Source organism: Rhipicephalus microplus, chromosome X (assembly GCF_043290135.1).
Source record: "Rhipicephalus microplus isolate Deutch F79 chromosome X, USDA_Rmic, whole genome shotgun sequence".
Taxonomy (NCBI): Eukaryota; Metazoa; Arthropoda; class Arachnida; order Ixodida; family Ixodidae; genus Rhipicephalus; species Rhipicephalus microplus.
This window is the reverse complement of record NC_134710.1, coordinates 382,872,543-382,897,427: the sequence shown is the minus strand read 5'-3', so window position 1 is coordinate 382,897,427 and position 24,885 is coordinate 382,872,543. Positions and strand designations below refer to the sequence as shown.

The window sequence follows — 24,885 nt, the reverse complement described above, 5'->3', positions numbered from 1 at the left end:
ACTAAAGTCTTTGCAGCACCAGGGTGGCACGAAATTCTGCATCGCAGTAACCTCATCGGCGGCCGCAGCGAAGCTTACATCACGAGGAGCTTTTGTGCTAAATGGAGTCGCTGTTCCAGTAGCCCCGGTCGCCCCTCAAGTAATAGCAGTGACGGTCTTCGGGTGCCCCCTGTACCTTGGCGACGCGTCTCTAGCAGCAGCGTTTGCGCCATACGGAAAAGTTCTAGACATCTTCGAGCAGACCTTCAAAGGACGTCAACACGTGGGCAACAGTCTCCGAGTAGTACGACTGGAAATGTCAAAGCCAGTGCCTAACTTTATGACAGTGCAAGGGCATCGAGTCATTTGCGACTACCGGGGCGTCACGAAGGTTTGCTCCAGATGCTCGCAGGAAGGTCACCTTGGCAAAAACTGCCAGACGCCGCGATGTGCGAGATGCGAAGCACTTGGTCACGATACAAATAAATGCTCCGCCCCGTGCCGTCGCTGCACCGGGGAACACGCCACAGCCGACTGCCTGCAGCCACGGTCGTACGCAGCAGCTGCGAGCGCGATACCAGCAGCTCGTCGCATGACGCAGGCCGCGGCGGAGAACGAAACAGGTGCTCCAACCACGGCTTCGCAGGACGAAGCAGAAGAGACCCAAGCCGGCCGGGCGGACGATCTTCGGGCGGAAGTGACAGACAAAGACTGGAGCTCGTGGCCTGACGACTCATCCTTCGGCCTACTAGAGAAGAAAGACACTTCACCTTCTGCAGAGGTGGAGTCACTGTCCGGTGGGAGCCAAGCCACCTCAATGGCGTCAGACAACTTAAGATCACCAGCAAGTCACAACGAGAAGGTGCCGTGTTCACCTTCTCCCTCAAGCACAGAAAGCACGCCGGGCAAGCCCCCTGGTATGAAGCTTACCGGTAGCCAAATGGCCGCCTGGCGAGGGCACCGAAAACACGCGACAGACCCCCAAAACCGGCGGGCTGAACACCTTGCATACCGCATAACCAGCAGCCACTGAGCCCGGTATCCAAAATCCTGAAGCGAGGCCGCGACCCGAGTCTTCGGAACCCACTACACCAATTAACAGACAGCTCTGAAAAGGACGACGAGTTGGAATTGGGAAAGCCTGACTTGAATCGGCCGCACCATTCGTCTTTGTCAAGTGCGGACGACCTTGGAAACCCCCGCAAACAGCCAGCAACGGAACCGTCGCGCTCCGCGGACCCACCCGGGCCCGTAACCCCTGACCTGTAACGGACGTTGTGCAGCCCGTCGTACACTGGCGGGAAGGTATCGTTTTGGTGTTCTCTTTTCCTAGCGCCATAATTAACATTCTTACTTTAAACGTTCAGGGGTTTTGTAATTTGCATAAACAGACGGAAGTAATTCATTTCGCCAGAGAGCATTTTGTTGATTTGCTATTCTTACAAGAAGTCAATTTTTTTTCTTCTTCAGAAGTAGCTGCCTTTCAAAGGCAATTTATTCTTCCATGCTTTTTTTCCCTGGCATCCGCACCTAGCCGCCGGTTCGGGGCAGTGATAGTGAACCCTACCCCTTTTACATCCGTGTTTCACAACGGTAGATAGCGACGGGCGCGCACTGATGTTAAAATGTGTGGTCGGTGGCTTGCGTATGCGCTTTGTGGCTGTGTATGCTCCTGCTCGGAGAAGTTGCACGAATGGGTTTTTCCGCTCTTTGACCCCGTACTTTCTCGATGAGTACGTCACTGTCCTTTGCGGTGATTTCAATTGTGTCTTAGATAGTGTGCGCGATGTCCGGGGCCCCGGTCAAGGCAGGGGTATAACTCATGCGCAAGAACTCGCCAGTCTAATCCGAGACTTCGGTCTTCAGGATGCGTGGGTTATATTGAAGGGCGAAACTTTCATCCCGACATGGAAAAGGGGGGCTTCCGAAACTAGACTGGATCGATTCTATGTTAGCGAGGCCTTAGTGCCGTTGGTTTCTGATGTGACAGTGCACTCGTTTCCGGACGAAGCGGGGCGTATATCGGACCACTTTCCCGTGGTCCTATCCATAGCCCTGCCAGACCGTCGGCTGGAGGGGACGCGTTTTTGGAAATTGCACCTGGCCGTACTGGCGGATGAAGACGCTAAATAAATCCTGAGAGCAGGGATTAGTAGTGCACTAGCTAACGCAAGGGACCCCTCCCAGGAATGGGACAACCTAAAATCGCAGTGGCAGCACTGGGCGAGAGAAAGTGGGCGTAACGTGAGACTGAGACTCGCATGTAAGCTCAATGAAACCCTGCGAAGAATGAGGATTGTTAAGGCAGGTGCCCCTCTGACCCCTACCACGAGGGAGTATTTAGATGTCTTGAGGACCAGATACGATCGAACTTTTTTGAGGAGCACGCAAAAAACGATCACATATGCGCAGCACTCAGTTTTGCGAGACGCCCCAGAGCTTACCCGGTTTTTGCGTACGCGGCGCACACAGGATAGCCCCAGCAAGTACGTTACGTCGGTCCGCATGCCAGATGGATCCGTGTCCGAAAATATCGCAGACATAGAGGCGTGGTTTTCGGAGTAATTCACACGCCTGTTCACCGAGGGCGATCCGGAGGCCAGCGCGGATGCGTTAATCAAGGAATTGGAACGCCTGTGCTCCGTAGTGCCGAAAGTGCCTGCGGAAGCGAGCGTCAACTTGTTAAAGGCAGCTTCGGCAGCGGAAGTATTCATAACTTTACGCGCGATGAAGTTGGGCTCAGCCCCTGGTCCGGATGGCTTACCAACAGAATTTTATAAAGTATTCTGGGGGGAAATCGGCACAGCTCTGGTAGGGATGATTAACCGCGTTTCAAACAGTGATAAGTTTCCAGAGTCATTGGCAGAGGGCAAGCTAATTTTGACCCCCAAGGAAGGCAAAGATCACCGAGAACCCGGGGCTTGGCGACCGATCACGGTATTAAATGCTGACTATATAATACTTGCGGCACTTCTGGTGAACAGACTTAAGCACTGGTGGCCAGCAATTATTTCCAGTCAACAAACAGGCTGTGTCATCGGGAGAAATATCATTAACGCATTAACGCTTACCCGCGATCTGTTGGCCTACATGCAGCACACAAAAATACCAGGGCTCTGCGTTTCGCTCGATAAGAAACACGCTTTTGACCGGGTCCGACACGAGTATCTTTTCACAGCGCTGCGTATGTACGGTTTTCAGTCGGGCATGATTGATCTGTTTCTTAGCATATACGGCAGCATGACGAGTACCCTGGTCATCAATGGCGTAGTCAAGGATAGGATACGGGTAACCAGAGGGGTACGGCAAGGGTGCGCTTTGAACCCTATGCTATTTGTCATGTGTATTGACCCGTTTGTTCGGTGGATCTTGGCCGATTCCAAAATACGCGGTCTCCCCTTGCCGGGTTCCGCGACGGTGAAAGTTTCTGCTTATGCAGACGACGTGGCGATTTTTATCCGAGTAGGGGAAAGTGTCATCCATGTCTTGAGGCAGTTTGAAGAGTACAGTCGGCTCTCTGGTGCTAAACTAAACATGAACAAAAGCAGCGCCCTAGTGCTTGGCGATTTGCGGCAGGTTAGCCTGCCTAGCAACTTAAATATAGAAGAACACATAAAAATTCTCGGGGTTATTTTTGAGCGTACGGGAGTAGCGGCGGAAGTTTGGAACCAGGTAATCGACAAAGTAACTGACTCAACACAGAAGGCGATAAGATGCAAGTTTTCGTTCGCCGAGAAGGCGTATCTTATCAAGTGCATTTTTCTTGCTCGCTTCTTTTATGTAGCGCAGTTGGTTTTGCCGCCGGCACCGGTGGTGCAGGTTCTCAGCCGAGCCGTGTTTTCCTTCTTTTGGGACGGGAGCACAGAGCGGCTTCGTAGAGACTCACTACGTCTACCTCGGGGTCTCGGAGGCTTTGGTCTCCCGTGTCGGGCAACGACGTCACAGCTACTCGCACTGAAGACACTGTTAGGAGTGTTACGACATTGGGGCACCCGCAAGGCCACTTGCCATGTTTTTTTTTGGGGGGGGGGGTCCACTGCGTAGAGTTCTGGTTCCTCGAGCACTAGGAAATCTGTGCCCAAGTGCGGAAAGCCCCCCGCCCTACTACAAAGCACCCGTAGCACTGTTTCAAGAACTCGCAACTATGGATCTCGACCTTGAACCTAGAGAAGTGTCACCAGCACGGATGTGCAAACGTTTGGTGTCTGCCAGATCGTCACAAAGTAGCCTGCCACCAACGTTCCCCTGGGTAGAGCTAACCTTAGGCAGGCTACCCAAACGGGTAGCAGATGTTCAATGGCAACGAGCGTGGCGAATTTTGCCGACCCTAGATCGTTTACAGAGGTGGGGGCTAGAACAGTACGCTAGGTGCCCCAACTGCTGTAGTAACGAAACTGCAGCTCATGCCGTTGCAACGTGTGTAGTAGCGAAGACCTTTTGGAGGATTATCCACAGGTGTATGCCAGGGTTACGGATCGCACACTACTACACAAGAGGCCGGTGCCCACGGGGCGCCATCGGGAGGCTGGTAATCGCCGCGGGCGAGTACGTCCTTTGGCGGAACCGCTACAGAGCATGCATCCGTCGGCAACGCTTGCGGCTGCAGTGGCTGCTTTTAGCGCAGTTTAGGCAAACACTGCTCAGCTATCTTGAGTCCCAAATCGAAACACACGGCGAGGCAGAATTCTTGCGGCACTGGTCGTGTCCTTTTTTGGTAGTGGTTTTTTGGTAGTGGCTTTTTTGGTAGTGGTGCGGCTCACAGTGGCACTCCCAGATGTTGCGGTGTTATGACACGGTGTTATCAGGCCGAGTCAAGGCCGATACTTGAAAGACTTAAAATATCATGTGTTGCACTGGTTTTTGCATATGTGATAGCAAGTGGTTTTGTTTATTTTTTAGGAAAGATACCTGTCCTGTGTGTTACTGTGTTGGGATAAGCCAACAGAAAGCATGTGGTGCATAGTTTGTGATCGGTTTTGACAATAGGTGTTGTATTATCTCTGGAAGTTTCCCGGTTCTTCAGCTGGAATGTACCTCTCTGAAATATTGTCTGTACGGTTTGGCAGAAAATAAATCTTTTCCCAGCAGGTCGACTGAAGAGGCCAACGGGACGGCTTTATGCTCTGCCATAGTAGAGTACCTAATACTTTAAATCGTTAACTACTCTTTCTAAACACATACGGATGGCATTAAGGGGCGGCCTGTAGCGCTCTCCCATAGTAGAGAACATTACGTGCTCAAAATTGTCTTGTTCGCAAAAATAGTTGATCGCAGCTGTAGAGAGGGACAGCGTATGGCTCTCCCACCATTATGTGACGTAACGGGGCCAGAAGCGGGGGTTGAGACGCTGAGTGCTCTCCCGACTGGCTAATGCGTCGTTCTTAATTAAATACGGGCAGTCCTGCGTAGAAGTATTTAATAAAGCCTGCGTGCTTGCTCGCGCTGAACTTCCATTTTAGCGCCCTTGGTTCGGAAATATTTCAGGGGTGAAGAGCTCAATCGAACCATTTGGTTGCTTCCAGCACGTGAACCCCCTATGGACATCCTTGCCTTTCGTCGGAGATCTGCGTGCCGCCGGAGTTCACGTCAGCGGCCCGCGCGCGTAGGCGTCACTCATGTCACGGCACAAGGTTCTGGCGCTGCGGGGAACTTCTTCCCAGAGGCGGCATAGAGGCTACCCGGCGTGGGCTGCTAGCCCGACGCACCCAGTGACCGGCGGCGGTCACTGACTCAGCGGCCTGGGACAGCGATACGCCGGCCGGGCTTCCGCGAAAGCATCTCACTCGCTGCCAAGCCTTCTCGCGCTTCCTCCCTGATCGCCCAAATCCACGCACCGTCATCTGGACTACTGCTCATACGGGGCTAGTTGGAAACGAGGCTGCAGATGCCTCGGCCCGCGCGCTTAATTACCGGGACCCGCCTCGCCCTCCATCGCCTGATGTTCCAGAACCCAATCTGGCTACCTCTTTCAGAGAAATCACCGCTATGTACAAATCGAACAGGCTCCGCTTCCCACCCCCAGCATCGGGCCTGCCCAAGAAGGACGAGCGCTGGCTCCTCCGTCTCTATACCAATACAGTATTGTGCCCGGCGATACTCAAAAATTTCAATCCGGCATTCTCTGGGGAATGCCCGCACTGTGACCATCCGTTCGCGGATCCTTTCCATATGGTGTGGGCATGCCCCTCAAATCCGGCGGTCCCGCAACTTCCTTCCCCTTCCCTCCCTACCCGAGAGAGCTGGGAGGCTGCCCTGCTCGGTTGCTCGACCCTAGAGGACCAGCGTGCCCTAGTGGCCCGAGCGCGTGCTGCAGCAGAAGCCACAGGGGTCCCGGACTAGGGACTCCTCCTAGATTTTGTAAGGGGCCGGCCCTTAAAGCCGTCCCCAACTCTCTCCTGTCCACTGAGTGAATAAAGTTTACTACCTACCTACCTGCGCCGTGACCCATTTTCTGGAGGCGAAAGCTGTCCGCTGCGCGCGATCAAGTGTCGCTTTCGAGGCGGCTCATTATCTTCGCGGGCGTCGGAGCTGTCGTGAGCACGGAGGCCACGAGCGACGATCGCGCACGCGCGCCTCACGTGCGACTCCCCCGTTCGTTCTCCGCCGTCGTCGCTCCTTTCGACCAGCCCGCCATCAAGTGCGGCTCCTGTTCCGGAGATAACGCGATCGCCACTTCAACGCGCTCCCGTGAAATCGAATCTCGCTTTTCACAAGGACGCCATGTTCTTAGAATGGCGGGGATGAATATTTGCTCATTTTATTCTCTGGCATAACATGGTTCCGTTACCGTCGCCAGTCAATCGAAGACGAAGCCTGTTGCATATGATGCACCGCAGCACCAACGTGGAGCGTGAATTAGATTGGCCTCACTGTGCGCGTTGTTCCGATGGCTCGTGAGGTCTTATATGAGGATTATTGTGGAACCGCACAAGGATTGAGCGGATTGATTATTTTTAGCCTAAATCTGTGTTACTACATTCGTTCCAATTTAATGCAGATGCCATATGCGGGAATCAAACTCACGACCTCGATGCTAGCAGTGGAACATCTCAGCCTTCTAAGTAATCGTCGTTTGTTCTTTGGAAGGATCAGTGGAAAAACGCAGCTTAAATCTGCTTACATTGAGTGGCGACGGGAAGTATACAGCCATCAGCTCAACAAAACACGTGCAGTGCTCACCCAACGGTTTGTAAACTGTGGTGTATTAAGCTAATAAGCTCCGCCGCTGTCACATTACAGGCGGTTGACCCCGAAATCAGCGTGCAATCTCGAGATGTACGGCAGCTGTATATTTGCTGGAGCTTCAGTTCACAAATGAACTTCCCCTTAAAATGAGTTCAGCCATCACTTTTCTCTCCGTTAATAGTTTGACTATCTGCGACAAAAAGTTGTTCAAAGCGACAAGACTGCAGAACTATCGCTTAGGGCGGCGAACTGCCATAATCCACTCTTGATGCCTTTGCTGCTCACTCTGCTTACAATGGCAACGGTAGAATTTGACGGGCAGTTTTCAGATCGTCGTATTTAATTCTTTTTTTGTAGCAGCTTACAATGCAGCAGAAGTGCCTGCTTTCCAGGATGACGTAAAAAATGCGGAATCGAACCCCGAAGAAACACATTTTACGTGCGCGACCAACCAAGCGTGGCCCAGCCGCGATACCGGAGATTTGTCGTCTCTCCGCTAGGGCCGCGGATGGCGCTGCGCAAACTTGAGGGCCTATAGAGACAACATACTCGAGGGTCTGTTTTTAGCGTGAACTGAGAAAATCAGAAATTTAAACAATGTGTGTGGATAAAAGATGAAGTTTAAACAAAGTGTGCTTTCTTGTGATACCTTGCTTTTTTTTTGGTTATGAATATTCTTTTCGAATAAAAAGCAAAACTTTTTGTTCAAACTGGATTCGGCGTGGAGGTCTTTTTGCAATAAGTCGTCATTGAATTGGTCTAGGGCAACAACTCCGAAACAGTTATACACACGCAAAAAGAACAAATTCTAATCATTCTATTCAATTCCATTTATGCACAGCGCCCTGCTTTTCGCAGTTGATACTGCGAGGAGGAAGACGAAGAGGAAGTGATCCTGTTGACGTCCCTGCGTGTTCCACGTCAGGGACGTCCTCATCATCTAGCCATGGCGCCATCGACGTCGTGGACGCCTTCGAAGGCGCAGGCCTTCGACGTTGCCGTCCCTGCGGGGACTAGTCCGGAGACCGTCGTCGACGCGACGGCCTCAATAGTTGGCCTCTCAGAGGTACACTGCGTTCAGCACATGGGAGGCATGAACTTCCAAGTAACTGTCAAGAGCATGGCTTCCATGACTCTCATCGTCGACGCTGGCTACCTGACCATCGGTGGCGAGCGTATCCCTGTCGTTCCCGTCGGCCCGCAGGTAACTAACGTCGCCTGCCTGTTTTTACCAGCCTTCGTCTCCAACGAGGTACTCGTCCAGGCTTTGTCCCCATACGGCAAGGTATTGACTGTGACCGCTGGCGTCATGAGCACAAGACGCGGAGTTCTCACAGGCACACGCTATGTCCGGATGGAAATGAGTCCCACAAATCGCGTCCCCAACTATCTTCGCGTTTCTGGTCATCGAGTCACCTTCGACTACCGCGGTCTGCAACGTGTTTGTCGTCGGTGTGGCTCTAGTGGTCATTATCGAGCACAGTGCACAGCACCATTCTGTGGTCGCTGTGGTGTGCATGGACACGAAAGCGAAGGTTGCGACCGCCCCTGCCGACGTTGTGGAGATAACCACCCTACCACCGTCTGCCCTGTGCGTCGTTCATATTCTGATGCTACTGCGGGGACCTTTCCTGCCCTACCGTCCGTGTCACCAACGGCAACAGATGAACGAGAACCCGAAGCTGTATTAGAAGAACGCCAGAATCCGATTCTGAGAGCTCCATTAAAAGATGAGGAAGTGTGCAGCTTGGCCAACCCGAGCGCGCCACGTCTGCAAATCTCAGCAATAGAAACAGCCACCGCGATCGACCTCACGTCTGTCCCAGACAAACATGTCGTGCCATGTTCGACGTCGGCGCAAGCCGAGAAAGAAGCGCTGGTAGGCACCGAGGCACCGGAATCATCGTTAAACCTAGCAGCTGAGTGCCCAGAAGAAGCTGACGTTGCGAGATCTACGGGCGCTGGTGTCTCGCCTGGAAAAGAATTAAAACCGAATGAGCAAAGCCCTTTGGATAATTCCGAAAGCCAGGCTCGTGACTCCCTTGAACAAGTAGCAAGATGCCATGGGAGTTCTTTACTGACGCGTCTCGACAAGCAATCCGTGATCAAGGTCGTTGGAGGCGGCGACAACGTTAACGCTGCAGCCCCACCACCATCTGATTCGTCAGACAGCAGCTTCAGCCTCGAGGTCGACAGTAGCATCGGACTCCCTTCTAGCCCAGACAGTTGTGACGTGGAAATGCAAGCCCCGCGAGAGGTCAAGCGTGCTCACAAGTCCGGCACCAGCTCGGACGGCACCCACGACAGCCGCTCCGAATTCCAGCAACCGAAGAAACCTCGACCCTCTTCTAGAGGGTCGAATTGTGCTGTGTAGTGTACGTACTCCAGTTCCCCCGGACACATCCCCGGGGTATACCGAATCGAAAAACACGACCAGGTCAGTCACACATCTTTTTTCAATATGGCTGACACCCTGAAAATTCTTTCTTTAAATGTTCAAGGGTTCCGTAACCCAATAAAACAAGCCGAGGTTATCAGCATAGCCCGCGCAGAACATTGTGATATTCTGTGTTTACAAGAAACAAATTTTTTCACCATTGGCCACGTTCGTGCATTCAAACGCGCATTTAATTTAGACTGTTATTTTTCCTTCGCGACATCTCGCTTCTCTGGAGTTGGAATTATTATTTTTAACCGCGCTCTTCTGCGAAATCATCATGTTTTCTATGACGCGTTCGGACGGGTATTGGCTTTTGACTGCGTCCTATCATCCTTCAAGCTGCGTGTTTTGTGTATTTATGGGCCAGCTCAAGCAGCGATGTCTAACGATTTTTTCCGTGACCTGGACGTGTATTTTCTAGATGGTCGTCATGTTATACTCACTGGAGACTTTAATTGTGTATTAGACACGCGAGCTGACGTGCAAGGTCCAGGATGGGGTCGCTCTGATTGGAACGCGCGAGAGCTGCGTCGCCTAGTGCAACATTTCTCTTTGATAGATACGTACAGACTAGTGCATGGACCACAGTATGCCTGGACTTGGCGGCGTAGCACGTCGTCTAGTCGTTTAGATCGTTTCTATGTGCCGAGCGCGCTAGCTTCTTACGTATCGCACTCTGATGTAGTAACATTACCATCATCGCCTGTTTATATATCAGACCACCGACCAGTGACGCTCGAGGCTCACTTTCCCGTTTCATCATCAGTAAAACCTTGGCGTCTTGACATCCGCATTCTGCACGACGCGCCTACACGCTCCAGTTTATCTAGAAGCTTGCGGGCCTCTCTCTTGGGATGCGGTCCGGAGGTGTGGGACGCGCTCAAGACACAGTGGCGTTTACACTGCTCAGTAGCAGGGCGGGCCCTCAGACGCCGTACGTCCGAAGAACTAGCGGACACTGCCACAAAGCTGCGTATTGCTCTTCGGGTTGATCGACTAACTCCCTTGATGCGCGCATGGCAGCGAGAGTTAAGGGGTCGTTTTCAACGACTCATTGCAGCTTCGTCATTGACGGCGGCTGCTTGGCGTTGCAGACGTAATCCATGTGCTCACCCTGAGGTTCTACGCTTTGCGAAAAGCTCGCTTCTCAACCCGTCGAGTCGACTAGGAACTCCGGCGGCCAGATTCTTACACACTGCGTTGCCGCCGACACGTGATCAATCAATTTTCCTAGCTTACTTTGCCAACATGGCTCGTACGACAATGTCATCACATCGCGGTACCACCGAGACAGCCACAATGTTAAGTAGGCTACCTCGAATTTCATCTGAAGTCGCTGAACAACTGTGCACAAGTCCGTCAGCTGACGAAGTGAAAGAGGCACTGTCTTCCATGAAGCGTGGCTCGGCCCCCGGGCCCGATGGGTTGCCTGTTGAGTTTTATTTAACGTTTTGGGACGACATTGGTGCTCTTTTCACCTCTGTTATTTGCCGCTGTTTCGAGAACTTTGATTTTCCTGATAGCTTTCGCGATGGTCGAATTGTTTTAATACCCAAACATGACCCATCGTCAGTTCGCCCAGAGGAGTGGCGACCAATAACGCTCCTCAACGTTGATTATAAAACTTTCGCGGCAATTATCACTCGGCGTTTGAGAAGCTTGATGCCCTTCTTAATAGGTCATCATCAGGCGTGCTCTATTCCTGGAAGAGAAATCCACAGTCTTTCCTTTGTTACGCGCGATATAGTTGCGTACACGTTAACAAGATCAGCTCAGGGACTCTTAGTTTCACTTGACCAAGAAAAGGCATTCGATCGCCTCGAACATAGCTTTATATTTAGCGTAATGGAAGCATTTGGCTTCTCACAAAACTTCGTTGAGCTTCTCAGAAACGCATACCGAAATATACGCAGCACGTTGTTTCTTGATGGTTTAGAGAGTGCGCCATTTCCGGTTAGCCGTGGTGTTCGCCAGGGGTGTCCTTTATCCCCTGCACTTTTTGTACTCAGCCTCGAACCATTCCTTCAATCGCTAATCGCTGACCCTTACGTTAGAGGCCTTCCTCTTCCAGGTAGTGGTACCGTGACAGTGACAGCATTTGCTGATGACATCACGTTGTATTTGAAGAATGAGGACAGTTTATCCCGTAGCCTACGACTTTTTACGACGTATGGCATGATTTCAGGTGCCGCTTTAAATTTTTCCAAATGTCGATATTTATTCATTGGTTCCCCAGACGCATGTCTAAGTTCCTTTTTCGGTCTTCAGAAAAGTGACTCTATTCGTATTCTGGGGCTTGATTATACTTCCTACGGCATATCAGGCTCCTTGTGGAATTCAGTAGTCGAAGATGTAAAACGACATGTCCGGGAAGCACAAGAGTATGATTTACCGATGCTCGAAAGAAGGTATTTAGCACAGACGGTGTTTTGCGGCCGTGCATGGTACATATCTCACGTCTTACAGCCCCCATTACGAATCACCAGGTCGTTGCAATCCCTCATTGGCTCCTTTTTCTGGTCGGGTGGAACAGAGCTGGTTTGCCGAGCAGCTCTTGGGCAACCGAGAAACTGCGGTGGATTCGCATTCCCATCCGTCTCTATTCGCTGCCGGCTGCTTGCCCTACGATTCTTACTTCGGTTGTTGCATGGTGATCAGTGCCCCGCGCGTGATCTTGCCTGTTACTTCTTGGGCACCAAACTACGCTATTTACTACCTGATGCACGGCTTAATTCTGCACCGCAAACACTTAACGTGCCTGCATTTTACTCAACGGCAGTAGCATTTTATCGACACGCGCAGCAGGTTTGTCCCGATGTGGACATTCTTGAAAGCCGCATCGTAGATACAACGGCGGCTCTTCTGCTTCCTCTGGTTCCTCCAGCCCGTCTAGCACGATCGAGACATGTCTCGTGGAGCGCGATAACGGCATTGTTTTTGCCTGGTCACCTCCGTGACTTTATGTGGCGTCTTGGATGGGGAGTACTCCCAACACGGGACAGATTGGAGAGGTGGCGCATGGTCCCATCTTCCACTTGTCCTGACTGCCCGTTACAGGAGTCTAACCAGCATATGCTGAAGCAATGTGTCATCGCAAAGGTGTTTTGGAGGTCAGTTAACGCTAGTTTTCGTGGCCTAGGTGTTAATCGCTTTGTAACATCTGGCCGCTGCTCGCGTAGTCGCTTTGCACGCCTTCTAATAGCTGCGGGAGCCTTTTGTTTATGGCGTAATAGGTGCGAAGCTGTTGCGGCAGGTCATCGTCGTCGTGCTCTTTTTCCGATTCTGGAACGCCTCTACTGTGAACTCTTATCGTTTCTGTCGGAGGAATTGTTCTTCCTTGGGGAGGAAGAATTTCTGCGACAATGGTCGTGCCGCTTTCTGTCCGTAGTTGACAGACGCGTTCGATTAGTCTTCCACTTGGCCTGGTTCCTATAGCCAGGTCACCTGTTAATGTCTGATTGGTGCATGTAATCAGTATGTGTTTACTATTTTATGTGTTTGTGTATGTCCCATATTGGTGTGAGCTCTTGTATATATGCACTTCATTCTAACGCTGTAAGTAATGTAACTTTTATGAATATTGATACCTGTTGTACATATTTTCTAACATCTTCACCAAGTCTTGTAAATTCTGCACATATATCATCATGTACATTGTCCATATTGTGATTAGTGCATTTATGTAGTGTATGTATAGTTATTAGTACTATGAACGATGGACATCCTACGGACTTGGACACTTGTTTAAATGTGTAATGTATGTTGTGCTTTGTCTTTTGTTTGTTATTGTGCCTGTTATACAGACGCTTGTCCCTTAGCTTTGTTGCGTCCCAGGAGAGAATAAACTTTTTCTAAACGCCTCTAATCACTGGTGCAGTCGGGGCGGCTTTAAGCTCTCCCATAGTAGAGTACGCTGTGCTCTATATCGCTACCGCCTCTTTCTAACCCCCCCCCCCTCGTTAGGGATGGCCCTAAGCGCTCTCCTATAGTGGAGCACATGACGTGCTCAAAATCGTTACTTGTGTTCACAAAAATTGGTGATCGCGTCCGTAAAGAGGGACAGCGTATGGCTCTCCCACCATTGTTGAGATGCATCATGGATGGATGGTTATGGCTGTACTTTAGATCGAGTGGTGGCTAGTGCCACCAAGCCGCAATACTTAATGAACCAAAAACTAGATTTATTATTGTTTTCGTTAAAACAGTGAGGTTGAGGATTCGTACTTTGCAGTGAAGGGTTTAATTTTCACTCGTGCCTTAACTTTCGCCACTAAGCAGATAACCTATTTCTAGTTAATTCTACCCACTTGAAGTCTATTTTGCCCTCCCTGTCGCTTTGAAAAACTCTGCGCCATCATCCTGAACTATAGGGCAAAGCCCTTAACAGAACATTATCAAATGTTCGGCAGTTTCTTCCTCCTCTCCACACACTGTAAACCAAATTACACCCATATAGGTGTTTTATAGTGTCTATAACTCACACCCCAACACCCCACGAAATGGGTGTATCAAGCAGGGCTACACCTATATCGTGGGGCGGATTTCCGAATTTACACCCTATGACACAAACATTTCTTCGGGTGTAAAGACAAATGTACACCCAAGTGGCCTTAAGGGAGTGAGGGTGTAAAAGCGAATGTACCCAAGTAATCTTAAGGGTGTAATATTGCTATGACACCCTAACACCCTTAAAAAACAAAAGTAGTGTAGCGGTTTAATTGCTCAAACAGCAAAAAGGGTGTGGGGGTGTTCATGCTGAATGATGCCCCAACACCAATGCAAAAAATACCATAATTCGAAAGTTACCCCTTTCCAGTAAGCCCCTGTGGAAGCACGTGAAAGCTTACCCTTTAGCTAGACCTTTCATGTGCAGATGTCCTATTGTAGTGGCTCCTGCCACAGTGGAGTAATCCTGGCCTTAGCACAGCTTTTATGGTGCATATATGAAGCACGGCATATAACACGTAATCCTAGCTTAATGCAAAGGCATCACTCAAAATGAGCTGCCACACATAACACAACGTTCACAAAGTCATGCCATTGTGCAAAACGAAATCAAGCTTTATTTTATTAGGCACAGAGAACATACAGGATTCAGAGACAAATTGTACCTTAATCAAAAGCCTTTTTCAATTGTGCAAAGCAGAATGCCATTTGCTACAGAAGAAGACCGGAAATCAGACGTCAATGGTACGGCATGGAGCTCTAACGACCAATGCATGCATATCAAAGTACAACAAAACAGCCTTTATTTGCACTTAAAAATGAAGAACTAATTTTAACACGCTTCAATGCAGCACAAAAGCACAGTGCAGTGAAGCATACAAACAGCAGGAAGAGTAGTGTAATGCAGCATGCCTTATTTCTCTAATATACTGAAATAATATATCAATGCACACTACAATTGCCACATTGGTACGCCACAGTTTGCATGTGTTGTGGCATGCCTTATGCATATTATGCAAAGCTAGTGGTATTCTAATGAATGTAATGACAAAACAGTCTTAAAATGGCATTTTCATTTCACAATAACCCTTGTGTGTTCAGACATTGAGAATACTGGGGAAATAATAATACAGGAGTGAAAACAATAGGCAAAATTAGAATACCTTAACAGTGTCACTAGAGACTAACCACGCAGAATAATTGATTTAAAGATGTAAAATATCAAGCACATCACATAATATGTCCCCCTGAAACAATGCAACATCAAAGAACATAAAATGGGCACACAAAAGCAGGGTGAAAGAGTAACCACTTACAGCTAGCAGAGGTGGAGCAGCCAAGCTATCATCTGGAGCAATATTTTGGAGCATCATATCTTGCTTTTCTAGGGAGAAAATCTAAATTTGGAGCAGGTTTCAGGAAAAACAAACACAGCATTTTTGGGCTTGAAATTTCAAATTTACAGCATTGATTGATATGTGCAGTTTAACGCCCCCAAACCACCATATGGTTATGAGAAACGTCGTGGTGGAGGGCTCCGGAAATTTTAAACACCTGGGGTTCTTTAACGTGCACCCAAATCTGAGCACATGGGCCTACAGCGTTTCTGCCTCCATCGGAAGTGCAGACACCACAGCCATGATTCGATCCCACGACCTGGGGGTCAGCAGCCGAGTACCATAGCCCCTAGACCACCGCGGTGGGGCTCCAAATTTACAGTAGTACAACAAATTATACTGAATCACACACACAAAAAAGTATATGTAGAAATTATTTGACATACGCTAATTCATTCAAAATACACGAGAGTGCAGCTATTTCAACAAAAGCACTCTTGAACTGTCCCACAGTGCAAACAATGCTATCCTCCCTATATACGAATGCTCCTCGACTCAAATCTCACCCTTCACTTGTACTAGCTGAGCACAGCGCCACCGCTTGTCTAAAAATGACGCTGCGTTTCTTGAGAATCGCAGCAGATTATCCCTGATATTGAGTGACTTGCTCTGCCTAGAGACTGCGCTGGAATCAATTTTCTCAAGTCAAGGTGAAGCATTTAGTGAAGGGACGTTCTAAAATACGGGTGTAAAACTCGCAGTAGCATTTGGTGAGCTTGTCTAACTGTTTGACAGGCGACCCAGAAATTCCAGATATTCGTAAAGGAGGAGCTCAAGGGGGTGGCGAAAAGAAAAAAAGTGGCATATGATTTGCTTTATCGTCGCTTAAGGCTGCGAAAACCTCATAAATCACTCTGAAAGACGGCCAGCACTTTTACTAGTACTCGTTATTGAATGGCATCTGCATGGCAGAGTAATATAGGGACAAAAATATTTTGTGTCCTGTAAATCAAAAAGCACTTTTTCACAGAGCGAAAGCGTATTCTGGCGAAAGCGACTTAAAAAGCGTTATGGACGTCATAGAAAGGGGGGGGGTAGAACTTTCTTTTAAACCGTTCTACTCTTTTCTTTTGCTGTGAGGTTAGAATATAGTCAATTAAAAGTTATAATTACGGTTGGCACATCTGTATTAGATTAAATGATGATGACCCCGCCTCGATGCTTTAGTCGCCAAAGTACTCAGCTGCATTTTTCATGCAGGCGAAAATGCTGTAGGCCCATTTCCTTAGATTTGGGTGCACAAGAACCCCAGGCGGCCGAAATTTCTGGAGCCCTCCCCTAAAGCGTCTCATAATCAAATGGTGGCTTTAGGACATTAAACTGCACACATCAATCAATTGGATGGTGATGCGCAAACTTAAGTTGAATAATGGATTTTATGTTTCTTGATAAAATTAACAATACTGAGAAATAATTGAGGCTGGTTGGGCATTTCATAATGGTTTTGTGCAAAATTAGGAAATTGTGTCCAATTGACACAATTGGCACGGCTGCTGTTCTCTTGAACATGCAAATATGAATACGAAAACATCATGTAATATTTTGCTACAGACATTAAACATGTGCTGTGAATAGACATGAATGCCTGAATTGAATCGTCAATTTCACGTCAAAACCACGACCGTACAAAGAAAACACATGAACAGGACGGGTGCTCACTAGCAGCTGTTTGTACATTATATTCATAATATACTATATATTCATACGTACAACCTTAAAAAGGTGGCGAGCCGGCATGAAGTACTGATCGTGTTCGTGCCCCTAACAAACTAGCAAAATTGCGCCGGTGCATCGTTGAAAATCATGCTGAGCAGCTGAAAGGCTGTAAAAAGAAGCATGCGTGGCCATTCACGAAGTCTGCTACTGAAGTGGTTTACAAAATACCCTTATCGTGCAGAAAGACACATGTTAGCCAGACGACGAGGCGCTGCGTCAATGATCTAGCGAGGGAGCACGCCATTACGGCAAAGAATAACGACGGTGCCCGTTCAAGAGCACATGTCACTTCATGTGGATTCACACCAAGAGCCATTTTGATGGGCTTTAACAAAAGAAAAGGGGTATCAATTGTGTTAGCAAAACTTCACTCATCATGTATGAGCTGGAAGCACGGTATCTAGCGATCATGTGTCCTATAGCGTGATTAGGTAAGGGACGGCCCGAGTAGGTTGCACAAGCGTTGACAAAAAGTGGGTTTATATCAGCCTATTTCCTCAAGAAATCAACAATTGCAAACGAGTGCCCATTCCGTTTATGTGTTTTCTTCGTTTGTGTGGTCGTCGTTTTGGCGCAAAATTGACTAATATTTAATGCAAACATGCACCAACTATCCCAACAGCAAGTTCTACTACATATTAATGCTACTGCTGCACATGAAAACAACAATAGCACGTGCAGTTAGTTCCCTTAGAACTGTGAAAAAAGCGGCACTATACAGTGCCTCAGAGGAGGCACTTTCAGTATATTTTTTGGTAAATAAAGGGCTTAATAAGCATAGGACCTTTTTCTGTGTTCATGACACACTGTTAGGGTGATTTCATGCTAAACGCCCAGCCGTTTTGGCGACCATTTCAAATGCATTCGAAAAATATTGTGCTGATTAACTGTATTGAAAGCAGTGAAACGGTAGGATATTTCGGAGAGAAAAAATGTTTGGTCGCAAGGTTGCCGTCGGAACTTTCCGGGATGTCATTTGGGTGTGTGTGATAAAATTTATTTTAAAAGTACGTTCTATACCAAACTTGGTCTGCATGTTGAGTAAAGGTTCTTGTGTAAGGTGTTTGAAGCTCAGTAATATTATTGCAACTATACTGCCACATATGCTTCTAAGAATTTATCCAAAATGTGCTATGTTTGCAATTTTTTTATTGCAATACTGCAGTTTGTATGAATATCTGTGTAGTGAATACCCACTCCACGCAAGGTATATTTTGAGAAAAAAATATTTGAGACTTATCAAGCTGGTAAACTTTATGAGAAAAAATCATAAATTCTACAAAATCGTAATTTTTGATCATATTCAGATGCGATTTACGCCATGTGGTGGCTTAACTAAAAATTACCTTTACACATAAATTGAAAGCAAATGAACACTTCTTTTCATATACTATCATTGAATTTTTTGTTTTAAGGAAGAAAATATTTTTTAGTATTCCCATTGGTGCCTATCTTCCCATTTCGTCATACAACAGCTGCCACCTTGAAATTTCCTATTTTCATCAATGGGAAAGTTCAAAACTTTTCTTCCTCAAAACAAAAAAATGTAATGATAACAATTGGCACATGAAAATACCTTTTTTTCCCTTTTGATGTAGGTTTGAAGGTCATATTTATTTGGACCACTCCACAGTGCAAATCGGGTCTCAATATAAACGAAAATGACGATTCTGCGAAACTCGTAATTTTTTCTCGTAATGTTTAGCAGCTTAAGAAGTCTCGTAATATTATTTCCTCAAAATATACCTTTTGTGTAGTTAGTATTCAGTAGTCAGACATTCATAACACATGTTGGCTAAGTTCTTGTAGGCATAGTAGACGAAGAAAGTGCTTAACAGCGCAAATGACAAGAAAGAAAAAATGAGACGAGAACAGAGCCCTGAACAAACAACCAAAGTTTATTGCAAACCAACTGCAATATACAGAAAACAGAATCTGCGCATAACCACGCATTATAAGCAGAATTGCACATACATGCACCATAAGGCCTACCTTATCGATAACCGGTCATATAAGTGGACCCCAGATAACTAGCTTCACAGCAGTTAAAAAAATTGAGGGTGCGCTAAGACAGGAAGCGCCAAGTTCTTGAATATAGAAAGCTTCACTAATCTCGTGCTCGCGCCGATATTTACATCCCTCGTAATCAAACACTTGTCAAGAATTGGCTGTCAACAAGACTTATTACAATGGTCTACCAAGTGGCTGGGAAGGAAACCTTTTAGAGAGTTAGCGTGCTCCCTCAACCGATCATTCATGCATCGCCCTGTTAGGCCGATGTCCACGAGTAAATAATATCTCGTAGAGAATAGCTAAAACACATTCAACATGGTGCATAGCGTATTTCTTAGTGCATGCTTCTTTCTCAGGTCCTTCGCTGTTGACCCTGCGACATAGGCCAACGAGCTTGTCGCGTGCGCACAATGCAACTCTTACACCTATTTTTCCAGCAACCTTCTTTAGCCTATGGGAAACTTCGTGTACGTAGGGAATAACAGCCTTGCTAGAATGAGGCTTGTTGAGTTAGCTCTTGCTTTGTGTCTCATCAGGCAATCTTAGTGACGTTAGGAGAGTCTCGGCAATAGAAGTTAGCAGGGGATTAGAAAAGCCTGCTTGTTGAAGGCAGTGAACTTAGAACGAGAAACTGCACTCTATCTGGCGGTGACAAGAGTCAGTTAGAATTGCCTTTAGGCAGGAAAAAGAGATGCTTCGCTTGACTAGCTTAGAATTAATGGACGTAAAAAGAAGGCTTTTCCTTGAGAAAGGTTCGTACCGCCAATATACATGGTCAACCAAAAAAGCATTTCCAAGTCAAGGCATCGTAACTTGTCGTCATGAATCGAACTCCGACTTTAATTCCAGTTGCACCATTTCACGCCAAAAAATGTCAAATATCTCACCAGTGCAGATTTGTGCAATGTCTCAAGTTTAGCACCGGTTCTTTGTGACTTTTTACTCGCGCGGTATGAAAGAAGTCTCATGGCTAACTTTGATCACACGAGTACAGTTAAAGTGTTGGACTACGTTGACGACTTTTTAGTGCTTTACCGCATCGATCAATCTGACCCTCGGCGAACCACCGATGAGATATTTGACGTTTTCGGGTGTGAAATGAAGAAACTAGAAATAACGTCGGAGTTTATTTCTGTCGACAAGCTACGATGTCTAGAATTAGAAATGCTTTTTTTTGTTCATCATGTATGTTGGCGGTACGAGTCATGCTCAAGAAAGAACCTCCTTTTTACGTCCGCCCATTCTAAGCTGGTCAAGTGAAGCATCGCTTTTTCCTGCCTAAAGGCAATTTTAACTGGCTCTTGTCACCGCCAGATAGAGTGCAGTTTCTCGCTCCAAGTTCACTGCCTTCAAAAAGGAGGCTTTTCTAATCCCGAGCTAACTTCCATTGCCGAGACTCTCCTAACGTCACTAAGAGTGGTTGATAAGAGACAAAGCAACAGCTAACTCAACAAGCCTCATTCTAGCAAGGCTGTTATTCCCTACATACACGAAGTTTCCCAAAGGCTAAAGAAGGTCACTGGCAAAATAGGTGTAAGAGTTGTGTTCTGCGCACGCGATAACCTCACTGGGCTATGTCACAGGGTCAACAGCGAAGGACCTAAGAAAGAAGAATGCACTAAGAAACACGCTACGTGCCATCTTGAATGTGTTTTAGCGATTCTCTACAAGATATTTTTTTACTTTTGGGCATGGTTACATTGGCCAAACAGGGCGATGAATGAATGATCGGTTGAGGGAGTACGCTAACTCTCTAAAAGGTTTCCTTCCCAGCCACTTGGCAAACCATTGTAATAAGTCTTGTTGTCAGCCAACTCTCGACAAGTGTTTGATCACGGGGGATATAAAAATCGGCGCGAGCACGAGATTAGTGAAGCTTTCTATATTCAACAACTTGGTGCTTCCTGTGTTAGCGTACCCTCGATTTTTTTTAACTGCTGTGAAGTTAGTTCTCTTGGGTCCATTTACATGACCGGTTGTTGCTGAGATAGGCTGTATGGTGCATGTATGTGCGATTCTGCTAATAGTGCGTGGTTATGCGCAGATTCTGTTTTCTATATATTGCAGTTGGTTTGCAATAAACTTTGATTGTTTGTTCAGGGCTCTGTTCTCGTTTCTTCTTTCCCTTCTTGTCCTTTGCGCTGTTAAGCACTTTCTTTGTCTACCATACAGCACCAACCAGTCGTATCAAGCACATTGTTAGTCTTGGAGGCGTATGTGCCAGTGAAATTGCACTAATATTACTGCGCTTCAAACACTTTACACATGAACTTGTACTTAACATGTAGACAAATTTTGGTATCGAAGAAATGAGCAGTACTTTTAAACTACTTTCCCACAAACCACACTGAAACGACATTCCAGTAAGTTCAGAAGGCAACTACGTGACCGAAAATTTTTTTTCTTTTGAAATTATTTTACTATTTCGCTGTTTTCAATGCAGTAAATCATCGCAATTTTTTTTAATACATTTGAGAAGGTCGCTAAAATAGCTGGGATGTTTGGCGTGGATTGACCCATTAGTGGATCAACCTTTTAAGCTGGCGACATCTAGGCCATCTCTAGTTTTTCATAAAACTGTAACATTATGCATTGTACACAGTTTTCTACACGCACTGCTGTTGATCTGATGGCAAACTGATACTTATATTGAAAATATAAATAGGTATATAGGACACATAGCTTGAGATGAAGCCTTTCCCATCAGAGGAATGTTCCTAAAATGTACAAGATATTTGGTGCACCCTATGAGTAGCGTCCACCACTGCTGCGACCCTTTGAGTGAGGTCGTGAGCCCGGAACAGCTGCTTTCAGGTTGTGATGAAGAGTGCACTGCATTGTCAGCACCCAGTCCATCGTAGAAGATGTAGTGTGCTTTCCTTTCAACATTCTGCATGTAAGAGATGCACAACATTCAACTAAGCATTTAAAAAATACTGGGAACAATCAGAACCTCATTATGATGTGTCTTATAATAAAAAGCTCCAGCTTCTCCACTTTCAGCTTTACCACTATTCACTTTTACGTTTACAAGCATCTGTGCATATTAGTGTACGAATGCAAGTGCCATGCTTGAGTATGGTATTTTCACCACCGTGGTGGTAATGAAAAAGTGCTTCTCTCTTGAATCATGCACCTACCAAGAAGCTTGAAATATACTGGGAAGCTCAAATTTCAGCGTTTATGCCAAGTTTTCTTGCTAAGCTAGAATACCCTAACCATTAGGCCACTACAATGGTTGATACAAAAAATTATATAAACCCATTCAGACAGAAAAGTAGCAATATTTATCATTTACTTTGAAGGATCATTGTGTAGACATGTACACATCACAGATGTACAATCTACTGTGTGAAAATGGTGTAAAACATCGAGCAAGCCCCAATATGGAAGGATCAACAGCACTTACAATATGACAACTGCTGCTGGAAAAACAGCACTGTGTATTTTCGGAAGCTCACCTCTAAATTTCTTCTCCAGTTACATAAATTTGGTGTACTCGATAATTTTATGTCTTTCACAGGTTGCTTATTGGTCAACAAAATGATTACTTTAGGCCACGAGTAAAACTGACTACTCTCAAGAATAAATAAGACGTGCTAACCCTATTCTTCAAGTGCATGCATAAGCAGCTCATTCGCAGTTGAATTTTTTTAATTCATAAAAACAGCCATGCAACATATAATATATCACAAGTAAGTTAAATATATGCTCAATAAGCTCTGGACTGTTGGACCATAAATATGTGTAATTTAAAAAATGCACGACATATTGGAGAAGTAGCTAACAGGAATATATGCATGGAGGGCTTATTAGTTGGATCAGTGTCCTTACATTCGTAAGGATGAAACCTGCACAGACAAAATGCATGACTACAATATTCTATGTGCCGCAGTACAATGGTGCAAAAATGCAAAAAGATGTGTGCAGTTGAGTGTGGCTGTTCAATCCCTTATTAAAGCAGATCAATATTACTATATCCTGATTATTTACGATATACTAGTATAAATATAAACAAACCAAGCAAGGCATAAAAAGCGCTAATCACTGATTAAACAAGGTACATATAAATTCTTTGGTTAGCTGCACGATTTTTAACAAAACACGTCACGCCGCTGCAAAGCGCAGGCATCAAAGGGGTACTGATACAAAGTTTAAGTATTTTTCAATTGTTGCTTTAAATAGCGTATTTACTCGCATGAAAAACGCACCCCTATCTTCAGTCATTGAAATCTGGATTTTTTTTTTCTCCCGCGTAATAAACGCGCCCCATTTGTCCACTGCAGTCCCGCTAACTGACAACTGGCGCCTCTTTTACCTTTGATCTGCTTCGTTTTTATTATTATTATTATTATTATGCCATTTTTTTCGCCCACCTCAGCTCGCTCAGCCCCCCCCCCCCCCCCCTTGTTTTCTCACCCGCTGCCGAATGCCGTAAGGTTTATCTGCGCGGGGCACATCCCCCCGTTTTCTTTAACCATGCCCCAAAGCGAGGTTCACGAACACTGCGACTGTTGAGACATCGAAGCTGATAAGCACACAGCGAGCGAAGGTCACAAAGCTACCGACGCCATGAGACGGTCGCTTCCTGCAATTACGAGTATCGCGGGCAAATCGGGAGTTGGCAGGCAGGCACGCACTTCTGCACTTCGTTGTTCGCATACACGAAAGCTTACCTTTTCAGCAATAGCACGAAATCCAAAAGCGTTATCCATGTAGCTCCCAGCGTACAGTCCGTTGATTGCTTGATCGTAAACACTCTGCTTGCGGCGGGCACAAGCTTCAACGAAAGCCGTTGACAGAGGACACACACTCCGCCGCACCGAAGTTGTTCTGTACTAGCCGACACGCCACAGATTGCAGTGACACGTACTGTATCTACTGTAAGCACAAGTTAAGCTGTGCAAGCCGTATAAGTACGCTTCCCTGACAAAGCAAGTGAATGGTAAAATAATAAACCACCGTCAGCCTGCAGCAAACACGCACACGACATGTTACCACCCAATTCAAAGTCTGCCTGTTGACGATGGCGATGCGCAGTTGCCCCGAGACCTCAAAACCGAAACCGAAACCGAAACACATAGCAGTACCGTTTTATGATATAATTTCCAAGCTATGTCAAGCCTCCAAGATATAGTGTAATATTTCATGCTTGACAACATTATTATTTGCTAGCAGAGCTTCAAAGTCTTTTTTTTTGCCACTGACGTGTGCAGGTGGCAAATGCGTAGCCTTCGTAATGTACATTTTTTTTTTCCCGGGTGAGGCGTTATTGCGGCGTTGTTTCGACATTTCGGAGTCAAAATTTGTTACTTGCAGAACATAGATATAAATAAAAAGTTAGGGAAGGGTGGCAAGGAGGTTGTTCCATATTTGACACATCTCCCACCCTTTTTTATGTTCATTTGAGGAGATATTTTTTAATTCAAAATGGGGCAAATCTAGAACCGAAACAAGCTCAACTAACGCTGCCTTGACATATACATACTATCAACGTTCTTCTAGAACAGTAATATTTATAAATAATGTTTTAATATTACTGTTTTAGAGGAAACGTGAACGTGTGTATGAGCCAATTGAGTGTCATTTGAGCTACTTTCGGGTCAGGATTTAGCCCATTTCGCAAAAAAAAAAAAAGCTTGCGATTCGGATCCGCACGTATGCAACTACAGGCAAAAATTTACATACAAATTGCGCCAGGCCCCCTTT

The 24,885-nt window shown here is 46.6% G+C and overlaps 1 long non-coding RNA gene across 1 annotated transcript; it reads right to left on the bottom strand.

The window, feature by feature from the left end:
• Positions 1 to 14,639: 14,639 nt before the first annotated feature.
• Positions 14,640 to 24,601, bottom strand: LOC142776424 (uncharacterized). Its single transcript, XR_012887525.1, has 2 exons — positions 23,853 to 24,601; positions 14,640 to 22,066 (listed from the first exon to the last, which is right to left on the bottom strand). It is a non-coding gene; the product is annotated as an uncharacterized LOC142776424 (long non-coding RNA).
• Positions 24,602 to 24,885: the final 284 nt, after the last annotated feature.